At 37.2% G+C, this 23,669-nt stretch overlaps 1 protein-coding gene across 3 annotated transcripts in view; it reads right to left on the bottom strand.

The window, feature by feature from the left end:
- The window catches only part of GMDS (GDP-mannose 4,6-dehydratase), a 629,071-nt gene that overhangs the window by 97,198 nt on the left and 508,204 nt on the right, over positions 1-23,669 (bottom strand). The window lies entirely within an intron of this gene.

Genomic DNA, 23,669 nt, shown 5'->3' with positions numbered 1-23,669 from the left:
CAAGACCAACTTCTTTCTGGAATTCCATTTTATGTTCTCATTTTTAAAGAAATGAAGACACTGGCTTCCTGTTAGCCTCTGGAGACAATACTATACAATTAAAATTATTTTTACAAATGAAACTTTTCAGCAAAGAAAGAAAAGAAATTACAAAGTAATGTCTGACTTCCATGCTTATCACCAGACCTAGTTTGCTTTATCAGTTGGAGAGGAATCCTATGCCAACAGGACAATTCTGTGTGCTCCCTGGATCAGAGGCACAGTGGAGATCAAAGGAAAGAGTAGAACATTAAATTAGTTGCTTGACTATGTCATTCACACGTGTCATTGAAGACAAATAGTAAATATTGATTGTGGCTGTATTTTGGACATAGCTGGGTAGTAGAGACATAAATTGCCCTTATAAGCTTAATTTCTGAACAATCACTGGAATGTTCTATTCTCAACTTACTTTTTTATAGCAGAGGGATAACATGTCATTGTTGGGAAAACTCAGTTTCTAAGCACATTGAATTTGCCAGTGGACTCAAGGCAAATATGAAAAACATCCCATAACACATAGGGATTCATAGTATATGTTGAATAATAAAACTGAACAACTGGCATTATATTAATTAGTTGCCTCAAAAAGAGGTGTTTGGTAACTTACTTTTTTGGTTTAATTTCTTACTATTGATTAGACTAATTTGGCAGGGTCAGAACTAAGTTTTTGGAAAATTCACCTGGATATGGTATGCGGATGCTTTAGAGCATGCAGACTGAAAATAGTGTAAAATGAGAAAACCCAAAGTGGTTATAAACCCTATCTGTCTCTAATAGAAAAGACCACATGTTGGCAAATATCTGCAGTAAGGGAGAATGATAAATCATTACTTTAAAAATTACCTAGCTAATTTTAAAGTTAATTGTTGAAGTGGAGCCTTTTCTTTGGTAAGGCTTTCAGTGGGTGAAAGGATATTTGTATCTCATAAGCATGTTTTTATTCTTGTTCATGTTTAATACTAACAAAGAGAAACAGTCCAGCATCTGTCTTCCTGATGGTATCTCCCAGTAAGCCGAAAGGGTTAAAAAAATCACTGCTCACAGTTTTACTCTTTTCTCCTATGGTAGCTGGGTATGTAATCTATAATGGGTCAGGCTGACTTATGTGCACACATACATATCCGTAATTCTGTCCTTCTTACTGATAAATCTTCTCAGATGTCACCAACTTGAAAATTGGTGATTCAAATGTACTTTTAGTTGATTTCTTTGAAACCACACATGAACACACATATATTTAAGTTGATAAAGGCCTGGAAAAGACCTGGAGAGCTTGACTGGGGAGGGAACATGTCGGACAGGAAAGGAATGAGGAAAAGCCAGCTGTGTCTTTAGAGCAGGGGCTGACAAACTGTTTCTGTAAAGAACCAGAAAGTAAATATTTTAGGCTTTACAGATCACATATAGTCTCTGTTACATAGTCTTCCTTTCCCCCTCCCCATTCTGTTCTCTTCCTCCTCCTCTTCATCATCATCATCATCATCATCATCATCATTTTTTTTTCTTAAATTACCCTTTAAAACTATAAAAACATCCTTACAGGACAGTAGAAAACAGGTGGGGTTTGGCCTGTAGGCCCTAGGTTCCTTACTCGTGCTTTAGGGGATGAGTTAATGCTATATCCTCATTCTTAACTTAAAACATTTAATACCTTTTCATACCAAAAAGTTGCATTGCTGGACCAGCTTAAATTTTGCGGTTTACTGCTTCTTTTTGGCTGCTCTGAAGGCATATGCTAACATGTGGGATTTATTTATTTTATTTATTTATTTTTTTCAACGTTTATTTATTTTTGGGACAGAGAGAGACAGAGCATGAACGGGTGAGGGGCAGAGAGAGAGGGAGACACAGAATCGGAAACAGGCTCCAGGCTCCGAGCCATCAGCCCAGAGCCCGACGCGGGGCTCGAACTCACGGACTGCGAGATCGTGACCTGGCTGAAGTCGGACGCTTAACCTACTGCGCCACCCAGGCGCCCCTAACATGTGGGATTTATGACAGTAGTTGAAATGGGAAACGACTGACGGAAGGAAACTGCAGGTTAGATTTGAGTTTGATGCTACTTGGGCACCTGTGTGTATCAGCTCTGGGCCCACTTCTTGGCCTCTGTCTGAATACTGTCCACAGGGCTGCCATCTTGCAAATGCTGTCTACAGTCCAAATCGTCTCTGTGGTTACTGCATTGCCCCCACTACTAATACAGTTGCATCGAATAATCGAGTATAACCAGGAAAGGGCTCAAAGCAGAACTGAGTTGGCAAAACCGCTTTGTAATTTGCACTAGGTCTGCATGAAGGCAGTAAGCAAAAGTTTCGGCCAAGGGCCAAAAAACATTCAGTTACAACAATACACAAAACACTTGTATTAACAAGTAAAAGGTAACAGCTAACTTGTCCTAACAAGCAATGTTATGACTCAAAGCAGAGCTGGGATGTTAATGAAATGAAGGTAGCTTGACAGGGAATAGAGGATTCAGCTAATTAAAAGGAATTGCTACCCACCAATTTAGATCAACAGCTCACTGAGAAGAGCCTCTGTATAATTCAATTTTTAAAATATATTGTTGGCTCCTAATAAGCATTAAGTGGCAATAGAAAACATTCAAGAACAACAGAATCAAGCACAATAAGGAAAGATGAGGTGTTATTAAAATCTACTCAACTAGGAATTCCTTTAAGGAACAACAAAAGCAAAGTCAACTGTATTAAGTCAAGCTTAGTAGACTATGTTAAAGTAAGGGAGGGCACGATGCACCCCTTATAAAAACCTGAATATCACAAAAGTTCTCAAGGATTATTTAAAAAAAATACTATTTTATTAAGGATATATATAAGGAAACAGGACGTTGTCAAAAGCTACAATTTAGAAAATGACACAAAGTAGTCCTGGGAGAATTATTAGGTTCTGAATGAAGGTGGTGGTTTGTACAGTTTTGCTCCTGTCTGATGCCCCTTTCAAAAAGGAACATACTCAGAAAGGCTAAAAGAGCAAAAAAGAGAACAGAAACCAAATTCTGGAAGCTGGAAGGCCAGATGGATGAGTGTTAAAGGACTTAGCAGAAGCCCTAGAAAACAGACTCCTAAGCCAGCAGTGGGGAAGCTGAAAATGAACCCAATTTACACTTGCAGGAGCCTTCAGATGTCAGGAAGTGAGGGCGGATTACAACTTTCCTTGAGAAGCAGTGTGATGCCCAGTCCCCTCCCAGATCCCACATTGCTTGGCAACTGCCTCACCCTCCCTGGAGAACAAGGTCCCAGATCTGAAGGTCACTGGGCTTGGGAAGGGGTAGGGCCACGATGCTGAAAACAAGGAAAAATGTAGTGAGGTATGTGCACAGAATGCTGAGACTCCCCAACCAGCCCCAGGGTGCTGGCAGTCAGGCATGTCTCCTTTCAGGCAGGAGACGAGGAATCTTCTCTGGGTATCAGGGATTCTCCAAACTAAATGGTCCTGTTGGGTCCTCTGTAAGTGACATAGTCAACAAGCTCTAACTATGTTCTCAAACTCCCAATTAGCTTTTTAGCCCCCACTTTTAAACATGAGCAGAAAACCAAGGACTACCAGACAGACATGTGGGGAAAACCACATATAGGAAAGAGAAATCATAACAAACAAATTGAAAACCAGCAAGCTGGAGAAAATAGGACAAATAGAAAAGGTAATCAAAAAACAAAACAAAAACACACATTCTACCATTAATATCTTCAGAGATATGAAAAGATACCAAAGAAACAAAAATAAGACAGTATATAATAAAGGACAATTTGGAAAAAAAAATCTTAGAAATTGAAAAAAAAATTGAAAAAATTAAAAGTTCAAGAGGAGATTTTGGAGATAAACTGAGGAAATCTCCCAGAAAGGAGAGCAAAAAGATGGAGATATGAAAAACCAGAAGAAAGATAAGAAAATCAGAATATGGCCTCAAGAGGTCAGTATAATAGAATTTCCAGAAAAAGTACAGAAAAAAAGGAAGCAGAGAAGAGCAGATAATTAAGTAAAATCAAGACAATTGGTCAGAGAAGAACATGCATTTCCAGACTGAAAGGGCCCAACAGAGTGCTCTGAATAATGGATGGAACCCATATCACATGAAATTTCAGAACATTAGGACAAAGAAAAAGACTGACAGACTTCCAGAGAGAATACACAGGGACTAGGAGGCAAAATGGCTCTCAGTCTCCCATAGTAACACTGCAAATTAAAAGGCAATGGAGCAATACCTTCAAAATTCTAAGGGCAAAGTATTTCCAACCAAGCAATCTACATCAGCTACCTTCTTAATTCTGAGGGCAGAATAAAGGTATTTTCAGATGTACTGGGTCAAAAATATTTGCTTTCCATGCACTATTCTTAGAAATAAGATTTTGCTTCATCAAACCAAGGAGTTTTTATTTATTTTTAAAAATTTATTTATTTATTTATTTATTTATTTATTTATTTATTTATTTATTTATTTATTTAAATTTTATTTAAACCCAAACTAGTTACTAGTTAACATATAGTGTAATGGTTTCAGGAGTAGAATTTAGTGATTTATCACTTACATATAACACCCAGTGCTCACCCCAACAAGTGCCCTCCTTAATACCCATCACCCATTTCCCATCTCCCCACCCAACACTCCTCTAGCAACCCTCAGTTTGTTCTCTGTATTTAAGAATTTCTTAATGGTTTGCCTCCCTCTCTGTTATCTCATTTTTTCTTCCCTTCCCTTATGTTCATCTGTTTTGTTTCTTAAATTCCATATGAATTAAATCTTATGATATTTATCTTTCTCTGACTTATTTTGCTTAGCATAATACACTCTAGTTCCATCTATGTTGTTGCAAATGGCAAGGTTTCATTCTTTTTGATTGCTGAGTAATGTTCCACTGTATGTGTGTTTGTGTGTATATACATATATACACACACACCACATTTTTGTTATCCATTTATCAGTTGATGGACATTTGAGCTCTTTCCATAATTTGTTGTTGGCAGTGCTGCTATAAACATTGGGGTGCGTGTGCCCCTTTGAATCAGCATTTTTGTATCCTTTGGATACAATTGCTGCATTGTAGGCTAGGTTTCTTCAATTTTTTGAGGAACCTCTACACTGTTTTCCAGAGTGGCTGCACCAGGTTGCATTCCCACCAGCAGTGCAAAAGTGTTCCCCTTGCTCCACATCCTTGCCAACACTGTTGTTTCTTGAGTTGTTGATTTTAGCCATTCTGACAGGTGGTATCTCACTGTGGTTTTGATTTGTATTTCCCTGATGATGAGTGATGTTGAGCATCTTTTCATGTATCTGTTAGCCATGTGGATGTCTTCTTTTAAAAAGTGTCTTTTCATGTTTTTTGTCCATTTCTTCACTGGATTATTTGTTTTTTGGGTGTTGAGTTTGATAAGTTCTTTACAGATTTTGTATACTAACCCTTTATAACTGATATGTCATCTGCAAATATCTTCTGCCATTATATCAGTTGCCTTTTAGTTTTGTTGATTGTTTTCCTTCACTGTAAAGAAGCTTTTTATCTTGATGAGGAAGGAGGTTTTAAAAAGATGCCAGGAAATAGGGGACCCAACTTAAGAGAGTGGCTAAGAGAACCCTTCAGATGAGCATGAAGGCAGATCACACAATGCCAACCCTCCACCAGTCTAGATGGAATCAGGTCAGAAGGTTCTATAGGCCCTGCTACAGGAAGACATGACTGATAGAATAACCCACAGACCTGAACACATTCAAAGGTGATTTAGACAGCTGGAGCAAAGTCTGGGGTAGTTAGTGATAAATATATAGAAAATAAAGCAAATGAAGACAAATGAAAATTATTAGCTCTGTGTTAAACAAATGACAATTGTACAGAAAAAAAGTAATTGTTGTTTACTGGAATGAAAACCATTGATCAGTCATGATAATTTAACACTGAATATTAAGCTATCCTCAAATTAAAATACAGCAATAGAATATTCAGAGAATGGAGAAATCGGGAGGAACAGAAAACAAAGCCCTCATTTTGAATAAGAGGACGCCAATAGATAATGCCTAGAAGGGGATAAAAATCAAGAATCAGCAATAAAAACATATTACTTAGAAACATGGAGGTAAATGCCAAAGTAATCAGCTAGAAGAGTATAATAGAGTGCAAAAGGATTTCCAGAAAGAGAACAGAAAAACATAGAGAAGAGTAAATACTCTCTTGAGGTAAATCAAGACAATTTAACAGAGCAGAGTAACATACTTTTCCAGACATAAAGTGCCAAAAGAATGGCCCACACAGTGGGTAGGAATAGCTGTGAAAATGGGGAAGAAGGGGTGGAGGGTGGGAGATTGCTGGAGTTGGTGACAATTCCTGTTGAATGATTAGAATTTAAATTATGTGCTGGTGTTAACTGGAAAAAAAAAAAATCCCAACAATGAAGGAAAAATCATTACAAACATGAGTTAGCAGAGGACTCTGACCAAGGCTGTTGCCAGCAACTCCCTCGACATGGCCTACAGAATTCTATCCCCAGGGCTCCTGCCCTGCCTGCCTCCCCTAAAGACGCAATGCTTCCTCCATATCTCCCTCTCTCACCCTGCCTTCTGGACATCTGGAGGAACTGATGTTGTAGAGCCATTGACACCCCAGCTCCAATCTCATCCATGGAGGAAAACACTACAAGGCAGATAGAGCAAGTCTGCAAAAACTGAGGAAGAGCCACCTGGGAAGAAGCAGGCACACTGTAGAGGGTTGGATCTCAGAAAGTGAGGGATCAGTGTGTTTGGCAAGGGAGGGAGAGTACATCAACAATGCCAGATGCTGCATCGATGTCAAAAATTGAAGAATTGAAACTGGTCCATAGGATTTAGTAGCATGCAGGTCCCTGGGGATGGCAGAAAGAACTGCTTTGATGGGTTGATGGGGCAGAAGGTGGACTGAGGTGTGGCAGAGGGACGGAGGTAAGGACAGGGAGATGGTGAGGAGGCAATTCATTGGTACGTTTTGACAGAGCAGGGAAAAGAGAGGAAGGCCAGTGTCTGAAGGGAATGAGTGTTTGCAGAGGTCCATTTTTTAAAGATGTAAGGATCTGAAAATGTCAAGATACTGATGGGAAGGAGCAATGTAGGACAGCTGAAGGCAGAGAAGGGAGAGATAACTGATAGTTTCTTGAGGAGACAAGAAGGCTGAAGCCCAAGGCCAGGAGAGACTGTTACCAGAAAGGAGTAAAGGGCAACCAGTCAGTGGAACAGGAGAGGAGGACAGAGTGTAATTTTTATGTTCAGGGGACCATGGTTTTAATCACAAAGTCTACTCTAATTTATGTATATATGAGAACTTAGCTGTGCACAGAAAGACAATACTGCTATTGAAATGGGGACTCCTGTCTCCATTCATGCTCAATTTTATCCCATTTTATTTATGTTAATAAGGATAATTGTTATTAAATAATGGGGTTCCAGCTATTGCATGCAGTTAATGAATAATCAACTACAACAAAAAGTGTAAAATTTAAATCCATTAAATAGCTGTTCATGTCACTTGTTAGAGTAAGAACTACCTTTACTTTGTGCTTTCCATATCGTGGGCCTCTTGTGAATGCCAACTAATGAATCCCCACATCAAGAATCAGGCAGGTAGTACAATCTGCAGTTTACATGTGAAGGGAGAGGAGTTTAGGAGGTTGAACAATTTTGGGAAGGTCATTGGATGACACCTCTATCTCACACAGTTGGAAAAAGCAGAATAGGTGTGGTGCCCTCTTAAAAGGTCACTGTCATTTTCATGGGAGGCCCCTCCCAAACGTTACTATCAATAAGAGTTATTGATTGGTAAATGTTTCCTTGCTTTCTTCTTTTTATCAGTATTGCTGAGAGACTTAAATTGTACTTTCAAAGTGTCTTTTCCTTATGCTTTATCTTTAGGAAATCTTTAGGAAATTTAGAATGATTAACTCAATGAAAAAAGCTTTGTGTGGTCATGTCTAACGAGGGTAGATCAAGAGATCGAATAGGAAAAAGACCAGAAATTGTTCTCAGCTGTAAAATGGCAGTGAAGGGAAGTTCAAATGCACACCTAGTTTTTAAACAAGCCTTGGTGTTTCTATGCTATCTTTGCATGGATTGCTAACCATGCTCTATCCACCTGCTTTATTTTAATTTATTTTAACTCACCTGGGGCATCCTATACACTTCCAAAGATTGTAGGTGGAGTTTCTTCTGTTTTACAGGACTAAGCAAAATGAATGGAGGTCTTACTAAGGGGTGGTAGTGGGAAGGTACAATTTAAGGACTAGTGCTTGAGCTCTGTATGAGTCTCAGCCATAGCTCAAGGCCTCTGTCCTCTGTACCTCCTCTATTTGCCCAATCTTATCTATCCATCTCTCCTCCTCCCACCTCCCACAAATCTTCACTGAATACCTATTAAGTGCCTACTAAAAGTATTTACTAAAGTAAGCCAGGTGCTGAAGACACAGGTATGAGAAAACTAGATGGCCTTTGTCCTTAGGGGGCTTAAAGTCTAGTGGCCCCTACAATGTAGTGTATGAATGATGGTAGAAGGTACACAGAGTGATACCAGAAGACTGGAAGGGCACCTAGCAAGACTTGGTTGAGCGTAGGATGTTGGGCTATGGAGGATGTCTAAGCTAAGACCTAGAGAATGAGTGGGAAGTGCAGAGAAGCAGAGGGAATAGTAGGTGTGAGTATCTCTCAATATGCCCCAATGTGGTCTGGCTGGTCCAACCCAGTTTATCAGCTTGCCTATCGCCCACATACAATTTACTAACTCTTGCCTCCATGCCTTTTCTCATGCCATTCCACCCACTTGGAATGCTTTCCTTCTTCTTAACTACCATCCATACCTCCCTCTTTGGCTAAGAGCCCGTTTAGATGTACCTTTCTGCAGACATTGCTCCAATGGTGATCATGGTGATATCACTTCAGTACTGATAGAATGAATTTGCACAATACCAACATCTATTTGTGTATATTGGTAAATAATGTATTGTCAGCCAATTAGAGTCTACACTACTCAAAGGAAAGGAAATGTCTTCTGATTCTCTTAGATGAGTTTTGCTTGGAGAGAAAAAGTGAGGGGAAAAATAGCACATTTATGGTGCATTTACTACATCTTAAGAACTATGCTGGCTGCTTAATTAGGTAACTTATAGAAGAAGCATTTATTGAGGATTAATGGACCCTTAAAGAACTTAAACTGACCTGCGACAATGTGAATTACATCAACTATACATGAAATAGAATGAGGGTTGCCTCAGCCTCCAAGACACAGCATGAAATCAGGACTCAAATTAGATCTTATACAGGTTAATAATTAAAAAACCTGCTGTTTCAGTAAAGGTTCACACATCACTTTAGCATGTTATATTTTGGGGTTTTTTTACATGTTAAAAATTCAACTATCTTAGAAGTTTACAAAGGCAAATAATAGAGTTCAGATTGCTAGAGAGGGGAGGGGAGAAAGACAAAGAAGAGAGGAAGGAGGGAAGGAGGAAGGGAGGCAGGGGAAAGAGTCTTTTTCAATAAGTTGAAGCTTATATGACAAATCCAAATCTATTTATTGTGACTAAATATTATGTAGATATTTTTCAAGGCCTGGGTCTATTTAGAGTATCGCCAGAAAGTTCCCATAGTGCCTACATTTGGGAATAGGCTTTCTGTGCAGGCTTCTCACAGTGATTGAGTTTTTCTAGCAACAGTGGCAGATTCAAAGTGATGATGACTAAAGGTGAGTTATATTTCTAACATTCAGTCTCACAGACTTTGTTCAACTTGGTTAGATAGTATGGACACCAAAGAAAGATGTAGCAAGCTGGAGTTAAAGCTTTCAGGTGGGAGTTAAAGCAAGTAGGGGCTCAGAGGCAGCTGGTCAAAAACAAATGCAGCCATGCTCTGTCAGGGAAAGGGACACTTAGTGGACCTACATTTAAAGTTATGAAATCTCCCTAGGAGAAAAAATGCAGAGACACAGTGATTTTCTTTCTTCTGACATTCCCCCCCAAATAGAACGCTTGGAAGTAGGTCTTGGGAAAATTCTGTTCAACAAAACAACTCATTGGAGGGATCTGTTTTCCCATGATGCAATCTAACACAGTCATAGGCACAGCCAATTCTTGAGGAATACTTTCTTTTCTTTTTTTTTTTTTAAATTTTTCTTTAACGTTTATTTATTTTTGAGACAGAGACAGAGCATGAACGGGGGAGGGTCAGAGAGAGAGGGAGACACAGAATCTGAAACAGGCTCCAGGCTCTGAGCGGTCAGCACAGAGCCCGACGCGGGGCTCGAACTCACGGACTGTGAGATCATGACCTGAGCCGAAGTCGGCCGCTTAACCGACTGAGCCACCCAGGCACCCCGAGGAATACTTTCTAGCAGATACACCAGCCACAGGGGTACAAGATTTACACCCTAACCTCTATCCACTGGCCTTCCTCTTTTTACAGTCTTCCTTACCCTCATCCTCAAGGCCCAGGGGCGAGAAATCCTACCCACCAGGGAATAATTCCCAATTAGGAGAAGAATATGCATGAACATAAAATGACTTATCTCAGCCAAGAGGATTTTAGAAATGAGTTTCTTTCTAAGTGAATAATTTTTTTAAATAAATAATTTCTGGCCCCTGCTATTTTTACCCAAAATGTAGACAGAGTGCCACAAACTATGATAAATATTTCCATTGGCTGGAAACATCTTTTTCCCCCCAGCACGGATGGTGGAGCTCACAAGGCTGTAGGCTATTCTTACAACTCTCTTCTCAAAATTTAACAAGATTAGCGACAAAAAATTAGTCAAGACAAGTATTTACCTATTTGGGTTTATGCTATTATCACTTTAATTGTAGGAGAAAAGTACTTCCTTTTCACATTACTTAGTAATAACTTGATGGGAAAGTGTAAAGCAAAACATAACACTAAAAACAACCCCAACAACGCACCCTCCTCCAAATAAACAAACACCCTGTAATGTTCTTGGAAGAAAACATTTGTTGTCATAAGGGTGCCTTCTTAATACAAATGACCAAATGGGAATTTAATTGCCCAACATTACCTTAAATTTTATCAGGATTGTATGTGGTACTGATCTATTTCCCTGAGAATCTTCTACTCACCCAAACTGAAATGAACATGCTATTTTTCTAATAAATTCAAAGCAAAAAATCACTCAAATGATATCAAAGATTTAAGAGAAAATATTGGTGCCAATTCTAAACATATAGATGGCAACATCTTTCAAGGTTTTTTCAGTGAAAATTACAACAGATAATTTCAAAAACGATAATAGAATTAGAAAGTGATAACTGGCCTTCAAACAGCTGAGGTGAGAATATTGCAGATAGTGATTGGTGTGTCTGATATGAAAATCATGTAATAATGAGGTTAAAGAAAAAGTTCAGTTTAGAGAAAATATCCACAATTTTCCTTTAAGCACGTAAATTACAGCAGGTAAAACTGTGAGAGGGCATAAAGTTTTCTATCTTAATTGATGGCACACTAATCAATCTCTCCCTTCCCTTCTATATCCAATTGTTCACCAAATCCTATTGATTCCAAGTCTCTTGGATCAGTCCATCCTCTCCATCTCCACCTCCAGGCACTTGTGTAAACTAAGGTCCTTATCATCCTTCCTTAGCAGCTCTCTAGGGTAGGAAGCATAGTGGCTTCTCTATAGCTGTCACCACCATGAGAGAGTGAACCACGATGAATCCAACTAGGGGAAGTTAGGGTGACAATGAACATTCCTGAAAGGCTTTTCTGGACAAACTGGCTTTTGGCTATCCATCTGGGCTCAAGTAAGAAGGTATCACAGAGCATCTACTACAGACCAGTTGTTGTGAGCACTGAGGACACTGGTGACTGACACAGATGCCAGGCCTGGCTCATTCGCTTACAATTATGGATCTGAAAGGACAGGAGATGCTCAAGGAACTATGTGTGGTGCTACAGGTTAGGGGGGATTTGCTTCTAGTGACAGAGCTTATGAACAAAACTGCATATAGTAAAGATTATCCTTGAAAGATCTTTCAAATCTGTTTTTTTTCCCACCAGAACATGGGCTCTTGAATGCTTAAAAACCAAGGTTTGACTTCTTTTGCTCTCTTGGTATTCTGTTTGGGGCCTCCCTTTCACAGAGGCATGTGGGCCTCGATCTTGTTTTGCAAGTTGTTTCCTTATGATGTGATCCCACTGTTAGCATACAACCATCACATTACAAAGATTGTTTTGAAGGATATAAGCAAGTAGGATGAAAAGTGCAATATAAAAAGCTCTTTGAGTCAAAAAGTACTCAGTTTAGATCTTGGCTCTACCACTCACTAGCTGGGTAACCTTCAGAGGATACTTGACTTCACTGTGCCTCAGTATCCTTCTCAGTGAAACAGTGCCCCAGACCTGGAATTAAACTGAATAAGTGGGCAGCTCATAGCACACTTTGGGGCTCATATTAAATGACCATTAAATGCTATATGAACATGTTATTTTTGTCTGCTTAGCAGTACTTTCTGCTTTTCTTCTAGAAATAACATCCTGCTATTGGAGAAGGACCTTGATCCTCTCCTACTCAGACCATGGACTTCTATGGCCTGCCAAGCACAGAATTCTCTCTCCCTAACAAGACAGGGCCTAGGCATTGGCCCCATACTCTGTCTTCAGTGAATGGTCTAGAGGTTATCATAGGGCTCAGTGGGGCCAGCCAGAATCCTTCCTCCATCTTCTTTCTTGATAACTATCAAAAAGATTCTATTCTTCATTTACTGTGTTAGTCTGCATCCCCAGAAATGCTATCAATGATGTCCTCTGCCATAGGAACATGCTGAGGGAATGAAGGCAGCATTCCAAGAAGCAGAGAGAGCCCTGACAGATCTCCAGGCCCTGGATCCGAGTGTCCCCAAGGCTACTTTGAGTTCAGTTTCACTTCCTTAAAAACAAAAAAAAAATTATGACTACTAAAAATGCTTATTCATTCAACTCTCCTTCCTAAATACTTCCATTATGCTTAAGGCTTTGTTTTATTAGCATGGATATTTCACACATTAAAAAAATAAGAACTTATATATATCATCCTTCATAACTCAACAGAATACCCCTAAAAATAAAATTTCATGCTTGATTCCTCGAGGAAACACAAAGTGCACATATTTTTACAGACTAAGATGCTGCTTCCATGTAGAGTCAGAGGCTATTAATTTCTTCTAAAGTATACATTTTAATAAAGCCTTTTGAAGGATTGTTTAAAAGCAACATGAATTCCATATCAAAAAGGTGCAAAAAACCCTCAATCTTAACCTAAGTAATCAATAATGCATTTTCAAGTCCATAAAAGAATATGGACAATTTTCTTGAAACATGAAATATCTTCTGTAAAATATGAAATTGAGGGCATAACGATTATCTAGATAACTAAATTACACTGCAAAGATTAATTTTTGCACTTTTAATTTTTGTTCAAATTTTCAACTTGCAGAATTGTATTTAAAATAAAAAAGACCAGATATTTGCTTTCACATACTGTAATTTTCTAACTAATGTTAGTTTCCTACAAAATGTTTTTATGGAAAACAAATTTATAAGTCAGCTAGCCAGCTAAGGACGAAAATGTAAGTGAATGAAAAATGATTTATACAAAGTAAATCTAATTAAAATTTTTGCTCTACATACTACAATTCAGAAACAAAATTGCCTTAAGATGTATACAAACAAAGACATTGGTCATGGGCTTATGGACTTTCATGCAGTCTTGGGATTTAAGCAATGTCAAATGTTTTAAAATATAAAATGTGATAGGAAAGCACATTACATGTTTCCAAAAAGATAAGCTCTTAGACATTCTCCAATTTTCAGGTTATTTTTGACAGATTATCATAATTTTTAAAATAACAAAAATTATAATAATCTGTCAAAAATAAGCAAACTACTTTATGCAGTAATAATTAGTTCATTTGTAAGAACTTGATTCATCAAGGACTGGTGGGATTGGGTACCTAATGATTAATAAATAAACCATCCTTCCTTAGGTTCTGAGGTGACTTGTATTAAAAAAGCATAGTATCTCATCTCATATTAGAGATTGGTTTAGTCATGGTAGGACCAGAAGCAATTTCCAGAAACTTTGGCTTCATTCTTTGGAGATTCCAGTCATCTTTTGGTCTACCTCTTTCAAGCCATATAAAAGAAAAGAGGTATGTATGACCCTTGCTTTTTAGATTTCTTCATCTCATCTTTGTGCATTCCTGAATTTATTAATAGCAGAAATGGAAAGTCCAGAGAACTCTTTCACCTGAATTTATCAGATGATAAATTCAATCCAATTACAATTAAATTCAACTGGCATTTAAGTAATCTTATGAACACTGGAGATGTAAGGAATAGAATGGAAAAGGAAGAAAAGGAACAAACTAGTTATAGGTGCCCACTGAACTGTTTCTCATGGATGCCTGGAATTTTTTTCTTTAAGTCTTTTCATTTATAAGCAAGTACTCCCTCCCCCCTCCAAAAACCCCTAAAATCAAATCCCCCAGCTTCCATAAGTTATTTTTCCATTGTAGACTCATTAAAATGTTGATTTATTTACAAAATGTCTGACACTGTACTGTCCAGAATGAAAGGTACAGAAAAAAAGGGAACTAGAATTGCATTCTGCCCTGAAAGAGCCCACTGTCTAGTCTATCAGGGAAGGTAAAGTCACAGATGACTGAAAACAAAGTAGAAAGTGATAAGGGTTTGGGTTTGGTGATTGTCAAGGTGCATCTCAAACTTGAGACTCCATAATTCTCTCAGGCTTTGCTACTCAAAGTATGGTCCATGGATCAGCAGCACTGGCATCACTTGGTATCTCAATTAGAAATTCAGAATCTCAGGCCCTGCCCCGACCTACTGATTCCAAATCTGCATTTGAAAAGATCCCCAAGTGATCCACAGAACATTATAGTTTGAGAACCACTGCTCTACAGGAGATAGATTCAGCAAAAAGGTGTCCTAATTCTAATAAATAGACAATTACTTCTCAGAAGGGGTCAGGTGTTAGAGATGAAGAGATGTCTCATTACACCCATAATTTCTATCCAACTACAACCGGCAAGTTTGTTCTTCCTGCAATCGCCTTTCTCTGCTAAGTGTCTATGTTCAGTTCTGCCTGGTCACACAAACATGAAACATTTCTTCTCCCCACACATATAATCACTTTTCCAATCATACTGTTTCCACATTTTATGTTTTCCTTGTTTTCAGTGCTGACCAATGTTTTCAATCAATTACACACTTTATTGATAGCAAATACTTAATATAGAGCTTCAGAAGCATAGGGCACTGTTTCAGATGCTTCAAATATATTTAACCCATTTAATCTTCACCCCATCCCTGTGAGATGGGTACTCTTATTATCCCCATTTTTACAGTTGGGAAAATAGAGACACAGATAAAGGACTCCCATTGGAAGTTGTAGGGCTGGGATTCAAACTCAGGGAATGTGGCACTGGTACTGTGCTTTTACAATACAATATTATGCCACACTGTGTACAGATAAGGATGAATGTCTTAGGACTGAAATCGAGCAATTCTGAAAAAGATGAAAACAGCATCCCCAGGAGAAAGAGGTATATACACTCCTGAAAGTCTAGAAAAGCATGTCTCCTCAAACTGTAATAGCGTTATGAGTTACTGAGGTATAATACTATCCTTGGCCTTCTAAGCTCTGTTCAGATATCAGTGTGTTTTCTTTGCTCCTTTCTGCCTGGTTTCTGACTGTGTGGATACTGTTCCCAAGAAGGACTTGCTGGCCCATCAGAGCTCACAGCTGCAGTGGGGACTCTGAAGCCCAAGGAACAGCCTTGGCTATAGCACATGAAATTGCCTGTGGCTTCCCTGCTCTTCTTCCAGCTGAGATTGGTATGCTGATGCATGGGGCCCAAAGAAGATCCAGAGGAAGGAAATTGAAAAAAAAACAAACAATAGAACATAACTTGCAGACAGCATTCACGAAGCCATCATGATTTTATTATCTAGCCCTGAGAAGGAATTTTATATTTTCAGACAAACTATGAAGAATATGCAATGTAAGCATTCTGTTCCCACAACTCTAGTGATAGGACACAGCAAGACCTGAAGGGTACTGGGCACACAGGTGGTAACTGCTGCCACTCAGAAGACTCTTATTAAAGGGACAAAGCCAGATCTTTAGTTCATCTAGAATGCTCAGCACTTCACATCAATCTCTTTTTTCTAAGAATGTGCAAAAAGTTTTTTGCTTTACCAAAATTTTATATACCACTCAAAGGAAAATTTTAATATACCACTAAAAACTTGATTTGTGGTGTAGTCTGCCTTCTGAAACAAAATGAAGGCCATTGCCTGAAATTTGAGACAGATTTTAGTGAAAATGACTCAACTGCTTTGCCAGGCCTTTTCTACTGAGGGAGAACTTGCCAATGGCCAGCACTACTTTGGAAGAGAGGGAGGGAGTCAGACATGTTAGATATCTGTTGTTCAGGCTTGAATGACAGAGGAACGTTTCCCCGTGGGTGAGCCACAGAACTCTTGTTTTTATAAGATTTTAATATAAACTTAAAAATTAAGCTTGGAAAATGCTGGGTTAAACAAAGTTAAACAGTTGCTTTACTGGCAATTCTCCAAGAGCGGTTATAATATTCTGTATGTTCTAAATGAAGGAGACATGGAATGCTTTCATACACATCTCTTGGAATAGCATTCTACTTTGTGAGAGACTGCGCTAGGTCAGAAAACAGGCATTTAGCTCATGGGGAGCATAGGTCAGAAGAATGGCCTAGTGACTGAAAACAGAACATTAGCCCCAAGATGGGAGAATGGCCAAGTCTCATCCACTTCTCAAAGAGAATCTGATTCATTTGTAATACTATCCCTAATTAAAAAAAAAAAATGTGTGTAAGGTGACTTCTTACTATAAAAGGACACAAGTTCCTCACAGAAAATTTAAATACAGAGCAATATATACAGAAGAATACTAAAGCTGCCCATAATTTCACAATGTAGAAACTGCCATTGTGTTTTCTTCTAATGTTTTGTAGGCACAGTTTTAGGGAGTTTAGATCATACAACAGATCTAAACTTGTATACTTTTTTTTTTAACTTAACATTGTCATAATTATACTTTAAAGTCCTAAGCATTATTTAAAAAAATTTTTTTAATGTTTATTTATTTTTGAGAGAGAGAGAGACAGAGCATGAGCGGGTAAGGGGCAGAGAGAGAGGGAGACACAGAATCCAAAGCAGGCTCCAGGCTCTGAGCTGTCAGCACAGAGCCCGACACGGGGCTTGAACTCATGAACTGTGAGATCATGACCTGGGCCAAAGTCAGACACTCAACCAACTGAGCCACCCAGGTGCCCTGTTCTTAAGCATTATTTTTAATAGTTTGATAACAATTGATTACAGTCACTTAAACATTTCTTGATGATGGCCTCTTGAAGTTCCTTGTTTTTTTTCCCTTTTATATTAAAAAAAAACTTTACTGAGGTATAATTTACAAACAATAAAATGTCTAACAAGTAGACAGTTTGATGAGTTTTGAAAAATGCATACATTCATGCAACCACTATAGTCAAGATATGAGACATTTATACCACTTCCCTGTGCTTTTCTCCAGTCAACACCCTAAACTCAGCCCATCATGCTTAGGCAACTAACTACTGATTGGCTTTCTATCAGTCCAAATTATTCTTTCCTAGAATATCCTATAAATAGAATTCTACAGCATGTACTCTTTTGTGGGTGACTTCTTTCACTAAGCAATTATGCTTAGATTTTTTAAGATTTTTAAAATCATTAGTTTTTAAGACTCATCCTAGTCCACTCATTTTTGGAACTCCACTGTATTCCACTGTACAGACACATAACCTTTGTTTATTCATTCACTGGTTGACTGAATGTTGGGGGAGGCAGTGCTTTAATTAGGAATAAAGCTGTTACAGATATTCATCTATAAGTGTCTATGTGGATGTAGATTTTAATTTTTCTTTGTTAAGTGTCTAGGAAAATTGCTGGTCAAATGATAAATATAGATTTGATTTTATAAGAAAGCCAAACTATTTTTCAAGGTGGTTTTACTATTTATACTTTCATCAGTAATGTATGACAGCTCTAGCTGCTACAACATCCTCATCAATACTTGGCACTATGGCATTGTAGTCATTCTAAAGGGAGTGTAATAGTATTTACACTGTGGTTTTAATGAACATTTCCCAGTTGACCAGTCACACTGAGCATCTTTCCATGTGCCAAATAATCATTTGTACCTTTTCTTTTGTGAAGTTTCTGTTCCAATATTGGACTCATTTTTTAATTGAGTTATTTGTCTTCTTGTCTAGATATAAGTCCTTTGTCTGATGTAAGTATTACACTTATTTCTTCTAGACCATGCTTGCCTTTTTCTTTTATTTTAAATTTTTTAATGTTTATTTTATTTTTGAGACAGGGAGAGAGAGACAGAGTGTGAGTGGGGGAGGGGCAGAGAGAGAGGGAGACACAGCATCTGGAGCAGGCTCCAGGCTCCGAACCATCAGCACAGAGCCCGATGCGGGGCTCGAACTCACGAACCGTGAGATCATGACCTCAGCGGAAGTTGGGCGCTCAACCAACTGAGCCATCCAGTGCCCTATTGCCTTTTTATTTTCTTAATGGTCACTTTTCAAAGAGCAGAGGTGTATTGTTTGTTTTGGGTTTTTTTTTTTGTTGATTTTTGTGTATTTGTTTAGCATTCTCTTTTCCTTTTCTTTTCAAATTTTTACTTAAATTCTAGTTTGTTAACATACAGTGCAATGTTGGTTTCAGGAGTAGAATTCCATGATTCATCACTTACATACAACACCCAGTGTTCATCATAACAAGTGCCCTCCTTAATACCCATTACTCATTTAGCCCATCCCTTACCCATCTCCCTCCCTCAACCCTCAGTTTGTTCTCTATCTTTAAGAGTCTCTTATGGTTTGCTTCCCTCTTTTTTCTTTTTTATCCCCCTCCCGCATGTTCATCTGTTCTGTTTCTTTAATTCCACATATAAGTGAAATCATATGGTATTTGTCTTTCCCTGACTGACTTATTGCACTTAGCATAATATTCTCTAGCTCCAACCACGTTATTGCAAATGGAAATATTTCATTCCTTTTGATGGCTAAGTAATATTCCATTGTGTATATATCACACATTTTCTTTATAAAGAGCAGAGGTTTTTAACTGTGATATTCAGTTTGTTATTTTTTTTCCCTCTTATGGTTCTTGCTTTTGGTGTCCTAAGAAATCCTTGGCTTCACCCCAAACTGATACATTCACTGCAAACACACATAGCAACCAAAAGCCATAAAGAATGATAAATTGAATTACATGGAAATGTAAAATTTTTTGCTATTTGAAAGGCACCATTAAGAAATTTAAAAGGTAGTCATGGGCTGAGAGACTGTATCTGCAAAGCATAAAAACTCTTATAACTCAACCTAATAGAAAAACAACTTAAGAAATCTTTGCCTACAGCAAAGTTGTAAAGCCTTTCCCCTACGTTTTCATCTAATCGTTTTTAATTTTAACACTTACATTTATAGCGATGATCCTTTTCAATTAATTTCTATGTATGGTGTGATTTATGGATTGAGTTTCATTTTTTTCCCACTCCATATGGTATGGCTATTCATGATTCCAGCACCATTTGTTGAAAAGACTATCCTTCCCCAATTAATTACCTTGACATCTTTGTAAAATTCAATTCATGGTATAGTGTGAGTCTACTTCTGGGCTTTACAATCTGTTCTATTGATCTATAAATCTATCTTTCTGTGGGTATCATGCAGATTAAGTGTTAAAAGAAGTTTGATCTTCTTTTTCAAGATTCTAGATCCTTTGAAGTTACATATAAATTTTAGAATCAGCCTGTACATTTCTACCAAAAAAGACTGTGACTTTGATTGTGATTGCACTCAATCTGTAGATTAAACTTTTTTTTAATGTTTATTTATTTTTGACAGGGAGAGAGAGAGAAACAGAGCATGAGCGGGGGAGGGGCAGAGAGAGAGGGAGACACAGAATCGGAAGCAGGCTCCAGGTTCTGAACTGTCAGCACAGAGCCCGACGCAGGGCTTGAACTCACACACTGTGAGATCATGACCTGAGCCGAAGTCAGATGCTCGACCGACCGAGCCACCCAGGAGCACCTCAATCTGTAGATTAATTTGAAGAGAATCTACATCTTAATATTCAGTTCTCCAATCCCAGAACATGGTGTATTACTCCTTATATTTAGGGCTATTTTGGTTTCTCTCATCAATGTTTTTTCAGGTTCTAGTGTACAAATCTTTCATATATTTTATTAAATTCATCTCTAAGTATTTCATGTTTTTCTGATTCTGTTATAAGTGGCATTGTGGTTTTTAAAAATTTTCAGTTTCTGATTGTTCACTGGCAGTCCATAAAAATAAAATTGATTTTTATGTATAGATTTTGTATCTTGTGATGTTGTTAAACAAATTGATCAATAAATAAACAGTTAAATGTTAGTTTTAGTAGCTATTTTGGTATAACACTTAAAGTTTTGTATGTCCTCCATCCTGCTATCTATGAATAAAGACAGATATACTTCTTACTTTCATTTATTTTTCTTGTTTTATTTTTGGCTAGGATCTTCAAGATAAGTTTGAAAAGGAATAATAAAAGCAGACATCCTTGCCTTGATCCTGATTTTTAGGAGAAAAGCATTCAGTCTGTCAACATTAAGTAAGATATTAATTGTGGGGTTTTCTCAGAGACCATTTATCAACTTGAGGAAATTTCCTTCAGTTCCTAATATAGTTTAAAAAAAAGTTCTTTTTAAAAAAATTTTTTAAATGTTTATTTATTTTTGAGACAGGGAGAGACAGAGCATGAATGGGGGGAGGGTCAGAGAGAGGGAGACACAGAATCAGAAGCAGGCTCCAGGTTCTGAGCTGTCAGCACAGAGCCTGACGCGGGGCTCGAACTCATGGACCACGATATCACGACCTGAGCCAAAGTCGGACGCTTAACCGACTGAGCCACCCAGGTGCCCCATATATATATATATATATTTTTAAATAATAGTCACTGACTTTTTTCAAATGCTTTTTCTGCAACTATTGAAAAAAAATCACATGGTTTCTCTTTTCTGTTTTTTTTAAATATGCTAAATTATACTGATTTTTAATGTTAAACTCATCTTGCATTCCTAGAATAAATCCCACTTGGTCATGGTGTATCGACTTTTTATATATTGCTAGATTCAATTTGCTAATATTTTCTTAATGATTTTTTGTTTCTATCTTCATGTGGAACACTAGTCTGTACACTTTTTTTTCCTGTAATATTTTTTTGTTTTTTACTATCAGGGTAATGTTGACCTCATAAAATGAGTTAGGAAGTATTTTTTCTCCTAAAGTGTGTATAGTAAGGATATTATTTTGTTCCTTAAATGCTTGAAATTAAGTTCTTTAACAGAGATACAGCTAAAATTTCCATTTTTCTTGAGTCAGTTTTGGCAATGTTGTATCTTTTATTGAATTTGTCCAGTTCCTCTAATTTGAAAAAGTGATTGGCAAACATTGTTCATAGTATTTCCTTATTATTCTGTTAATATCTGCAGGATCTGTAGTGATGTTCCTTCTTTCATTTCAAATAAATATAATCTGTTATAATTTGTGTCTTTTTTTCCCCCATCAGATAAAAGTTTATCCAGATTTTGATTGTACTGATTTTCTCCACTATTTTTCTATTCCATCAATCTCTATTTTTGTGTTTATTATTTCTTTTTTCTGTTTGTATTGGGTTTAATTTCTTCTTCTTCTTCTAGCTGCTTATGATGGAAGCTTGGATAACTGGTTTGGGATCTTCTGATCTTTTCTTTTTCTTTCTTTCTTTCTTTCTTTCTTTCTTTCTTTCTTTCTTTCTTTCTTTCTTTCTTTCTTTCTTTCCCTTTATTCCTTCCTTCCTTCCTTCCTTCCTTCCTTCCTTCCTTCCTTCCTTCCTTCCTTCCTCCTTAAATAGTGGTGTTCAAAGCCAAAAAATTCTCTTTAAGTACAGCTTTAGCTGTATCCCACAAATTTTGGCATGCTGTTCCCATTTGCATTTAGTTCAAAATATATTCTAATTTCCCTTGTGATTTCTTCTTTGACCTGTGAGGTATTTAGAAGTGTGTTGTTCAAGTTCCAAATGTTTGGGAATTTTTAATATTTTTCTGTTACTGATTTCTAACTGAATTTCACTTTGGTCAGAAAATGTATTTTTTGCAATTTTAATACTCCAAAATTTATAAACTTCTCTTATGGCACTGAGTATGGTCTATGTTGGTGAATGTGTATGCACACAAGTGTATTTGTGTGCATATACATATATATATATTTATATTTATATTTATACACACACACACACACACACATATATTCTGCTGTTCTGGGCTCAGTGGGTGGTGTGTTCTACAAATATCAATTTGGTCAAGTAGATTAATTATGTTGTTCATGTCTTTTATATCCTTAAAGATTTTCTGTTTACTTGTTCTGTCAATTATGGAGAGAAGAGTGCTGAAGTATTCAAATATAAAGTTTGTCTATTTTTCCTCAGTTCTGTCAGTATTTTGCAGTAATGGTAATGGGGTGTATGTACATTTAAAACTGTTATGTCTTCATGATGAATTGATCCCTTTAAAATTATGAAATGACTCATTCCTTCTAATTAAATGAAGTCTAATTCATTGCATATAAATATAGCTACTTCAGCTCTCTTATGATTTGTATTTGCATGTTTTCTCTTTTTACTTTTAACTTACGTGTTTACATTTAATGTGTGTCTCTTGTAGATGGCATATTGCTTTTTTATCAAGTGCAACAAATCTGCCTTTAAAGCATTTACAATGGATGTATTATCAATATGGTTACTACTTGTTTTCTATTCATCCCATCTGATATTTGTTCCCATTCCCTCTTTTCCTTCTTTCTTTTAGACTGAGCACTTTTCAGGATTCTGTGTTAACTCCACTATTGCCTTATTGCTATTTTTCGTTTTGTTTTTCGTAGTCTCTGATGTTTGTAGTATGCACTTCAACTTACTGCAGTCTATCTCTGAATAATTTTGTATCAATTCACATCTAGTGTAAGTATCTTACAAACAATATAATGATGAAATGCTTCCATCTTGCCCCATACTTTATGCCACTGTTGTCATATAATTTATTTATATGTATCAGAAATTTCATAATGTTATGATTTTTACTTTCAACCAATTACCTTTTCAATTTTAAAATGAGGGAAAAAACCTTTTATGTTTTCCCACATATTTACTATTTCTTTTGATTTTCATTTCCCCATAGAGACCCACGCTTTGAACTAATATCATTTTCTTTTTGCCTAAATGTTTGCTAACAATAGAACATTTAAGCCTTGTTTGTTTGAAAACAGTATTAATTCACCTCCATTTTTGAAATAGCCTCCCTGGGTATAGAATTCTAGGTTGTAGGTTCCTTTTGGCAGTTTAAAGATGTTACTCTATTGTCTTTTGTCTTACATAGTTTCTTATAACAAAACTTGCTTTCATTTGTTCCTCTGTAAATAATTCTCTTTTTTTCTGTGGCTGCCTTTAAGATTTTCTCCTTAGTGTTTATTCTTAGTAATTTGATTATGATATATCCTGG

The sequence above is a fragment of the Felis catus genome, chromosome B2 (assembly GCF_018350175.1).
Source record: "Felis catus isolate Fca126 chromosome B2, F.catus_Fca126_mat1.0, whole genome shotgun sequence".
In the NCBI taxonomy this organism is placed as follows: domain Eukaryota; kingdom Metazoa; phylum Chordata; class Mammalia; order Carnivora; family Felidae; genus Felis; species Felis catus.
This window is presented reverse-complemented; position numbering and strand designations above follow the sequence as displayed.